At 34.8% G+C, this 9,674-nt stretch overlaps 1 long non-coding RNA gene across 1 annotated transcript; it reads right to left on the reverse strand.

Annotated features, from left to right (window-relative positions):
• LOC120348111 (uncharacterized) lies at positions 1 to 3,067 on the reverse strand. Its single transcript, XR_005570169.2, has 2 exons — positions 2,596 to 3,067; positions 1 to 767 (listed from the first exon to the last, which is right to left on the reverse strand). It is a non-coding gene; the product is annotated as an uncharacterized LOC120348111 (long non-coding RNA).
• Positions 3,068 to 9,674: the final 6,607 nt, after the last annotated feature.

Here is a 9,674-nt window from a genome sequence, read left to right on the forward strand (position 1 = left end):
TAAATATTATGTTTATTTTTATATTACAAGCATAATATAAATATAGAACTTTCAATTTATATACATATTTATATACCTTTAAATATAGATTTCCAGCAGTTTTATTCATTAAACTAAAACAAACGTGCAGAATTTAAAATAGAAGAAAATTTGACCTGAAGATGTATAATGAGATAGATACCTGAGTAATCATTTGTGAAGCTGATTAGCAGACTAAAGATTGTCAATGTGTTAGAATTACATGAAATATGACACAAACAAAAGATAATCTGATTTGGTCGCACGGGAATTTGATTTAACTGTTAGGCCAATTCCAATTTTTAATGTACACAATGAAATACGAAACGTTTATTGCTCTTGATTGTTTGGTCCAGCAAAGGATGTTGCTTGGTGGAACAGGACGACCACGTGTGGCCAAAGCTTAATTAGGGAAAACTATTACATTTCATACATATCATGATCAATATCAACGGTTTTCAAACATTAGCATAATCTTGATGTTATTTATTTCCTTTATTATATATATAGTTAGGTGTAACACACCCATCCTTACATGTGTTTTTGATTCGCAACTATTGACGTAATGTTTGATTTTAGATGTGACGTCATCACGAAATATTTTCCACGTGTATTCCACTCGTATATTGAAAGTTTGCTTTCCCGTGTTTGTATTTGTACGTTTCTCTAGCAACCTCTATCTTCAAATACGTTTATCATCAACCAGGTCCCTTGTTTCAAATACATAGACATAGCTCCACGTCAAAAATCTATAGAATAAAATACAAAGCTATCAGTTATTAATTCTAGTTGTCAAGAATGATGGATTTTTGATTGTCGTACTGTGTCACTGACAAAACAGTATATTCGCTCAAGTGCGTGGTAAATTCGCCAATTCAGATCCACCATGTTGCAAATGAATTAGGGCACAAGTTGCTGAAGTAAACAGCTTCTTTACATGTGGGAATCTCTAGTTGGGATTCTTCTATGAAATATAATCACACATTTAGTATTATGTCAAAGGGTATTCTTGAATCGAAAATGGGCCCCATGGGGTGTAAAGTTATACATCAATAACAGCAAAGGATCTCTGCATTATAGAAAATAGTCGTGTCCAGAAAAGTTTGAATATTTGTTATCAAAAGAACACCTGTATGGATATCATGAGAAGAATAATTCAGATTTCATTTTTTTATTTTATATTATTAATACCTTAGAATGTTGATGATACATTTGCATTAAAACATTTTATTTACCGCCATACTTCAAGATAATATATCTAAATTTTGTTTTAGAAGCTTGTTGTCAGCAGTGCGTATGAACAGTTTCAAAATTGTGACAAACGCAATTTGAATTACAGCGCCCGGAGCATATTGTGCATTGATGTTGTCCGCGATACCGTTCATGACCATAAACAATATTAAATCTAACAGAATATAAATTTCTTCGACGATTAGAAATAGAAAGTGCGTGAGCGAGAATAGAAAGCTGATCAATTTCCAAAATTTCTTAAACATGCCTGATAAATAATTCCATAAATTTGCGGTCTCCGAAGTATGTGAACCAAGATGGCGGACACCGAAACGTAGTATGTGTATCAGGTTAGGTTTAGGCCATAACTTTATTCCAACTTTCCTTATTTCAGTTCTATTACGAGTTCGGGGACTAGCCAAGTGACTCCCGTAGCATTTTTACCTGGAATTATGGCCTAACCCTTATCTGATACATATACTACGTTCCGGTGTCCGCCATCTTGGTTCACATACTTTGGGAGTACCAATCTGCCACACTACGAGCATTGAATTAAACAATTTCTTCCTCTTATAATTTGAAATAAGATCACATGGTGTGGTTAAGCTTAGTCATTACGTAAACACAGATTGTGGTATTGTAATCTCCCAATTCCGACCAAACAAACATCCGACTAAGTTCAACAAAATCTTATAATATGGGGCGATTGGTTTCATTGATGTCATTAATACGGAATATATTCACATAATGTGGAGATAAACTCTAATTTTGAAATGTTCATCAAACGCATACGCCATAACAATCGGGCCTTAGTCGGATAATCCTCACTATGTTTAATGGCATAGTTAATGTGTAATGTATTCCTGTTTCAATATGGACACTAATTTCAATCGATGCCGTCAAAATATGGCCTGTTGGCCAGCACAGCGAATGCGGCGAGTCCTAACACGGAATTTACGACCAACATGGCTCTGGATTACGTAACGTTTATTAAAACCGAAGGTACACACTGTCTGTGAACGATAATAACATAAATGTCTCAACATCGCTATAGATATATGTACAACTAAATATAGGCCACAAATAATTCGGAGTATGTTTATCAAGCCTAACGTACGAGCAGCCGCCCTCACCAAGGGAAGGAGAGCAAACACTTTTTTAAAAGTTCATCTGAAATTACAAATATGGCACTATCTTTTTATGATTTGCGGAAGATACAAATTCATACCGGATTAACCAAAATTCTATAAATTACAGAATAATAACTAGAGAACATAAGGAGAACGTAGAATAGTAGATGCTCATCAAATTTGCCTATAAAACACACATATGCATAAGTTAACTTACCTAACTTCAGAAAATTATTCATGAGGCAAGTATGTTACTTTGCAACAAAATTCTTATAATTGTCTGGTCGGCTTCAAGTGCAACGTCCCTTCTTTGCACACCCTGCAAGAAAACAGGTAACAAATTTCTCCTATGAGCTCTCCTTCTTCTTAGTATAGTGATTAACCACCTTATAATTTTTCGAACTTTTAATTTTGTTGCAGATATTAATTTGGAAACGCATTCGCTTTGTACAAATTCTTCCTCTAGACCTCGAAGTGCCATCGCTCCGAGCAACTAACGACTTTGGAATAATATCGCATCGGATTTCCCGACTCACGCGTACCATTGAAGAGTAAATAAAAGCGAGAGTGTTTTGTTAACGCATAAAAAGCAAACACATATTTCAGTAACGGCCCTATCAGCTGATTCCAACGTTCGCCCAAGTAAATTGATCCCTACATGACTTTTACGTATTAAAAAAAATTAATTAGGATAGTCACCTAGAATGCGACCACAAAAATATTGAACTATTTTGCAACAGCATTGTTTTGCAACAATGGACAGTCAGATTAGATGTACGGAATACGCCTACGGAGACGGCCATTCATATGCCGATCGGGCCATATAACAAGAGACAAGCCTGACCGACCACAGAAATTTGTATTAAATATGAATAAGTTAGATCACACAATTTAGTTTTTGGTTACGCAATCCCGATGGCCTACATTTTGCCTTTGAGTAAGAATAGTATGAATAGTTACTTACGGTATATCATATTATTCGAAAGTCGATACTCAAGTATGTACGCTTCTCGTTGGATGCATGTAAAAAATTCATCACTTGCGTTCGGAATACGATTGCTTTACGAAAGAAGTTTAGAATTTAATTTGCATAATTGAACAACGCGCCAAAAGCTAATTTTCCAAAGTAATTAAAGTTTGGGTAAATCAGAAGGTCATTGAAATATTTACATATTTGATTTTAAGATTATATACTTAACTATACTCAAAACCTTATTATAATGAAAATTGTTAATATACACAAAATAATTTACCATGGAATACGCCAGGGTCGCCAGCTTTCGTGCTGAAGGCATTAGCTGATAAACAGAAATTCAGTTGAATTATTTGGATTTATTCACATTGTTTATTTCCAATGAAAATTAAAAATATTCATATAGAATGGAGACAGTAGCCCAATATATTTTTAAATTGCAAAATAGTGAGCAAGCGTCTGGTATTTGTCGTATAGGGGGCAGGATTTAACTTCGAAGAGATACTTCCCACGAATCTTTTTGTGTTGCAGCGACATGAATAATGGTTCTTGAGATAATGCGTTATAACCGTATCCGTTTGTCAGACGGATACAAAGCACAACGTATGCTGGGGAAGTCAGATACCCTAATTGTGTTTCCGCTCAAATGACATGATCGATTGGTAAGCCGATTTACAATTGATATGTCAGTTAGCATTCTCGAATTTAGACCAACACATGTGGCTCGCGGCTTCATCATCTGTGGCCCGCGTCGCATTCGTGATAACTAAATGTTAATATTATGGCCTAGATATATAATTCGTGTCGGGTGTTTTTTGCCACCAGCCTAAACAATATTACAAAAAATGCTGCCTATATGTCCGAAAAATTAGTAATTACCCCCCTGTGACTCACATTTGGTAATCAATCAATCTGCGGTTATTTGTAAGTTATTTTATAAACATGAGTTTGAAAAGAAAACCGGCGAATTCAAACAGATTTTTAACTGGATATGGAAGGTAAAATACCACAATGCTTGCTTGATATGTCGGTTTTTTTGATGGTTTTTGTATGTATTAGCTTGATAAATGACAAATACTGATCAATGTATTTGCACGTTGAAAGTGTTCGTTTTGTGTTGCACTGTTTACCTATTCTTGGCAACATTTTGGCCCGCGAACAATTTAAAAATAATTTTGTGGCCCACGGAGAAGCCAATCTTGGACCTTCTTGTGATAGAGGATGCCTCGGTTTGTCTACATTTATTATGTTCCCAAATGGCAAACTGCTTTTATTTCTACATTTATATATTTCAGTTAGTGCGTCATCGGCTACTTATTCAGTGTTGTGTCCTCAAGCTTACAATAGCAAAACATTACCTATCTCCACGAAACACACTTGAAACAAAATCACAATACGTGAATATATTCATACAGCAAAGATGCAATTTCTTTTAGCCTGTTTACATGGGCAATACCTGTTTCAGAAAAGCAAGGTCACAGGTTCCAAACCTTTAAACATTAGATATTAGGAAGTTTGAAAAACATAAAACATACAAAAGACCCATTTTTACAGATGAAATGGCCAAGTTGTTTGATGATTAAAATAGTATAAATTGACCCACAGGTAAGGATGCTAAGTATGACTACTTATTCGATTCTTATCCAATTCCTGAATTTTCACTGAAACAATAACATATGAATTCGAACAAGAGAGCGATGTTCAAATATACGACCACGTAGACCAAAACTAAGTAGTATTGGTATTCGATCTGTCACAGTAGACAAAATCGACAACAAACAAGTATCCCTTGGAGCCCACAGAAATTTTTGAAATACATAAAATAAACGTAATAGCCTTGTCACAAAAAAGTTATACCTTGTTTGCAATCCAAGTTTTAATTCTAAGGCTCGATTCCAGGACATCGGAATCGATTCTAGTCTAGTCGAATCCACGAAGAATCGATTCCGGAGTCGAGTCCGCCATCCCTACCGACAGGTCGTTAAACGAAAAATTTTGTTTCATGTGCCTTAGAGAAGTTACGTTATTGATATTTATAATTAACGTATATGCATTTTTATTGTATGAAAGCAAATATTGTTAAAACAAAACAAATATTGTTCACAACAAAATTAATGCCATTTTATTGAGAGGCGCATTGGTTAACCCGTATCTTGTAGAACGTCTACATAACAGAAGGCAATTTTAGGTGTAAGTGAGGTATTTTTGATTGCTTGAACTCGATTTCTGTAACCTTCATTATATACTTGAGTATATTTCGCACTCAATTAAAATAATATGTTTATCATTGACAATGTTTTTAAGTTAATCTGTTTCTAATCGCCGAAGAATGAATCGCTAAAAATAAGCATCATCTTCAAGGCATAATCACCTCACAATTTGAATATTCATCACTATGTAAAGTTTTGCATTCTAAATCGGAATATTACTCGACAAGTTCAACCTTTTCCCACCAACTGTCTGAATGCCCTGAACTTTGTCGGAATGTGCTACCTAGTTTTATGCTACTTGATATCGTTGGTTGAGCACTCGTTCTTCAAAACACGTTTTTGAGCATTCAAATGGGAAGTAATGAACCTCTAAAAACGTTGGGTATAAAATAAGAAAAATAACATACAGTGTACTAAGAATGGGTCCGCTAACATTTTGTACGCTGTACCATTTCAAATAATGACTATTGGGAAGGGTGACCGTACATTTGAACCCATGTACATTTGAACCCATGCGTATATCCACGGGTTCAATCTATATGCGGGTGCTAAAACTCATGGGTTAGGGTTAGTATAGGTTTAACTATCCGTGAAACAAAAAAAATTCCATAGGTGCAATAGTATGCAGGTGCAATTGTCATGGGTTCAAATGTACGTGGGTTCAAATGTAATGGAACCATTGGGAAGCATTTTGTGTTCCTTATTTCACCAAAACGTTCCCTTACTTAGCACATTTCAAGCATCGAGAGGCATTCTAATTCTACAATGATACATTATTCACAAATATGTAGTAATGGAGTAGTACACAGTAACACAAAGTAACGGAAGCATTCCTGACACCTCTTGATGGTGCGAAATACGACGCAAACTTCGTCTTGGACAGTTTGAGCATTGAATTTTGAGACCTTTTACATCGGATGTCCAAGCTACTCATTTTACAAGAAGAACAATATAACACAGCCGCGATCACGACTGAGGCAATTATATAACAACTTTAAACAATATCAGTATCAAATTTTCAGCAGATATGAGGTGATAATTATTTGTATAGTTCTAATTTATTTGAAATTTAATTAAACTTTAATATAATTTTAGGAGTAATTAAATTTACAGTTTTAATGTACACATATGAGATGTTCCACAGTCTCTGTTCGACTATAAACAAAAATAAATATTATTATTATTTGTGTTTTGATGATTTTAAAGTAAAATGTTATCTTGTGAGAAACAATGACATATTTTGCATTTACACCTGTCATCATATACACTGAGGATTTGAACTAACGGCAAATACCTGAAGAGCGTTTGAGAGGCGGAGATGGGTAAAAATAAGTAAACTGTACTGTGTATGAAAACATTAAAAAAATATGTTGTACAATTATCTGCACATGATATATTCGCAGAGTTGTGTCCACATTTTGGTTCTCTTTGTGACGTTGTTTATACATGATTACAAACTAGATTCCGCACAATACCGCAAGTTAATGATTAACCAAAGATCCTAAAAATACATTTATATAATTATGTGTATTCATAAAGTAGTGCGTGTCCTATCGAAGTAACCTTTAAATAAATCCTACGCAACTATTAACTTGAAGCACATTAACAAAATTTATAGATGCGTACCAGTTACAGGAAGATAAGGAACTAACAACAGGCCTAAAGGTATGACTATGACGTAATGCGCAAAACGCTTTTAACGCGTGAAACTGAATTGTAATAAACGGTACAACTTTGGGGACAGCCCCGCGGTAAGCAAGCTGGTATTGCCGTGGTGTGAGACGATTCTGTTTCAGTGTTTCTGTATGAGCATATAGTTATAGGACTTGACAGACAGTTAATTTGCTGGCGAGTGAAGAATAGGAAGTAGGTTTTACTCAAACTGCAACGTAAATGCAAAATAAGCAGATTAACAATATCTTCTCAGAGTATAGGATAAACTTTTTTTCAAAATTATCAATGTTGTATTTCAGAGAATTACTGCGATTTATTTTATTCAGCAAGATTATAGTATATGACATAGACTTTATGTAGGATTAATTAATTCACTTTACAGTGTTTGTGACGACGCCATGGGCGCAATTTTACAGCATGAGTTATATACAAGATCAATAGTTTGTCGAAGATATGTAATGGTTCACAAACGACGTTACACAATTTCATAATGAAATGTTAAAATAATCGGAATGAAATAAAGCAGTTCTTAGTTTGAGTGTATTATTTATAGATTTTTGAGGTCTATGGGCTCTGCATACATACGGTGAAAAGAAAATAGCAAATTGAAAGTACCCACATTGTAGTCTAGAATTGAATATTTTCCAACCTATGGGTTTTATGTGGGAAGAATCAGGGCGTAAAATCTTGTCAACATCTAAAGTCACGCCACGATTTCAAAAACTCGTTGAGTGAAAACAAGCGTTTACTCACTTTTAAAGCAATTTCTAGTAAAATAAATAGTATGTATAAAAATGATTGTTTTGTATATGGTAGTTCAATATTCCACCAATGTGATGACGTTCAGTATTTGAGAAATCTCTGGATCGCTAGTTTTTGCAAGCTTTATTCATCGAAAAATTTGGGTTGCTTAAAATAATGGCTGGGGACCACGGGTCTGGATAGATTACAGAGGGCAACAAATCAAGATCCCATTCATGTGAATGTATTCGTAGACAATTGAAGAATTGTTCAAGTTGTCGTTCAATCAAACGTCCCAATGGTAGTTTGGCAGTGGATCTTCTTACGTAGCTCGTCGATGAAAGAATCAAGTTTCCGACCGAGGGTCAGGGTTAGGCCATAATTTCAGGTACAAATACTACGGGAATCACTTGGCTAGTCCCCGAACTCTTAATACAACTAAAATAGGGAAAAATGAAAATAAATTATGTCCTAACCTGGTACACATATAGCAACTAACCCCCAAATGTACCCCATTTCATGTTAAAAATATGAAAACAAGGTTAATTTTCCCCAAAATTCGAACAAAGACTTTTGTAGGAATCAAATTACACCAGGTTTAAGAACATAACAGGTTCCATCCAGTCATTATCAAATTAAAATCTATATTCTCAAGACCTTTGGCACTGATTGAAATAATTATATCTAAGTTCCCATCCGTACGATGTACCTAATTACCCTTGTTGAGATAATAGGAATTTCTGGTTATAACGTAAATCACGAGCTCACGTTTACAGCATTTAATTAGATTTATGATCGACGTATAAATACGACTCCGATATCTTTCGATAGAAGGAAGACGATGTAAACCATTCTAAGCTAGTCTGAATAAATGTTATAAGATTTATATTCTGTGTGTTGTGGAAATATACGAATAAAAACATATAGAGATTTTTAACGCATCTTCATTCACGTGGGCGTTGAAGCTGAAGGGTGAACGGGTGACTTGCAAGTCAGAGACAATCTACGAAATAGCAATATATGGTAATATCACATTCATTTAACAACCATTAACAACTACATATGCTATAAATGGTGACAAGACCGACTTGAATTAACCTTCTGAAACGGACCAGATCAACGGACAACAACCAGGACAAGCAACAATTTGACGGAATCAACCAAAAAGCTGACCAAGCGAAAGCTTTCAACAATTGCCGAGAAACCGTCTCTACAAAACGTGCGAAAATCAAATTCGACCAACTTACGAACGTCGGGGAGATTCAAATTGCCTGGAACAACGATTGAAGGATCAAATTGCTATCAAGCCGCAATAATCAAAAACATTATGAAAAGACAATAATCTCAATTGAAAACAATTGAACTATGGTAACGGACTATGGAAACGTTAAAATCATGAATATGGACTGTGTTGTCGAACAATCGAAATGAACTCTTTTAGAACATGATATATGTTCGAGGTGAAAAACCTAATCAAAAACGAACTGTTGAAAACAATGAACTCTATGGACTGTTTTACGGTAAATTACGCGCTCTATTCCAAACAATAGAGATATTTTCTCGCATACATAATGGATATACAGATCAGGAGCATGTCATCCTACAATTTGTTTCATGATTTGCAGGTTTTTCTTCTCATTGAGACAGACATTTTTTCATTATTCCACTATTACTAAGGTAAAGTACTTCTTTTTCTTC

Source organism: Styela clava, chromosome 11 (assembly GCF_964204865.1).
Source record: "Styela clava chromosome 11, kaStyClav1.hap1.2, whole genome shotgun sequence".
NCBI lineage: Eukaryota > Metazoa > Chordata > Ascidiacea > Stolidobranchia > Styelidae > Styela > Styela clava.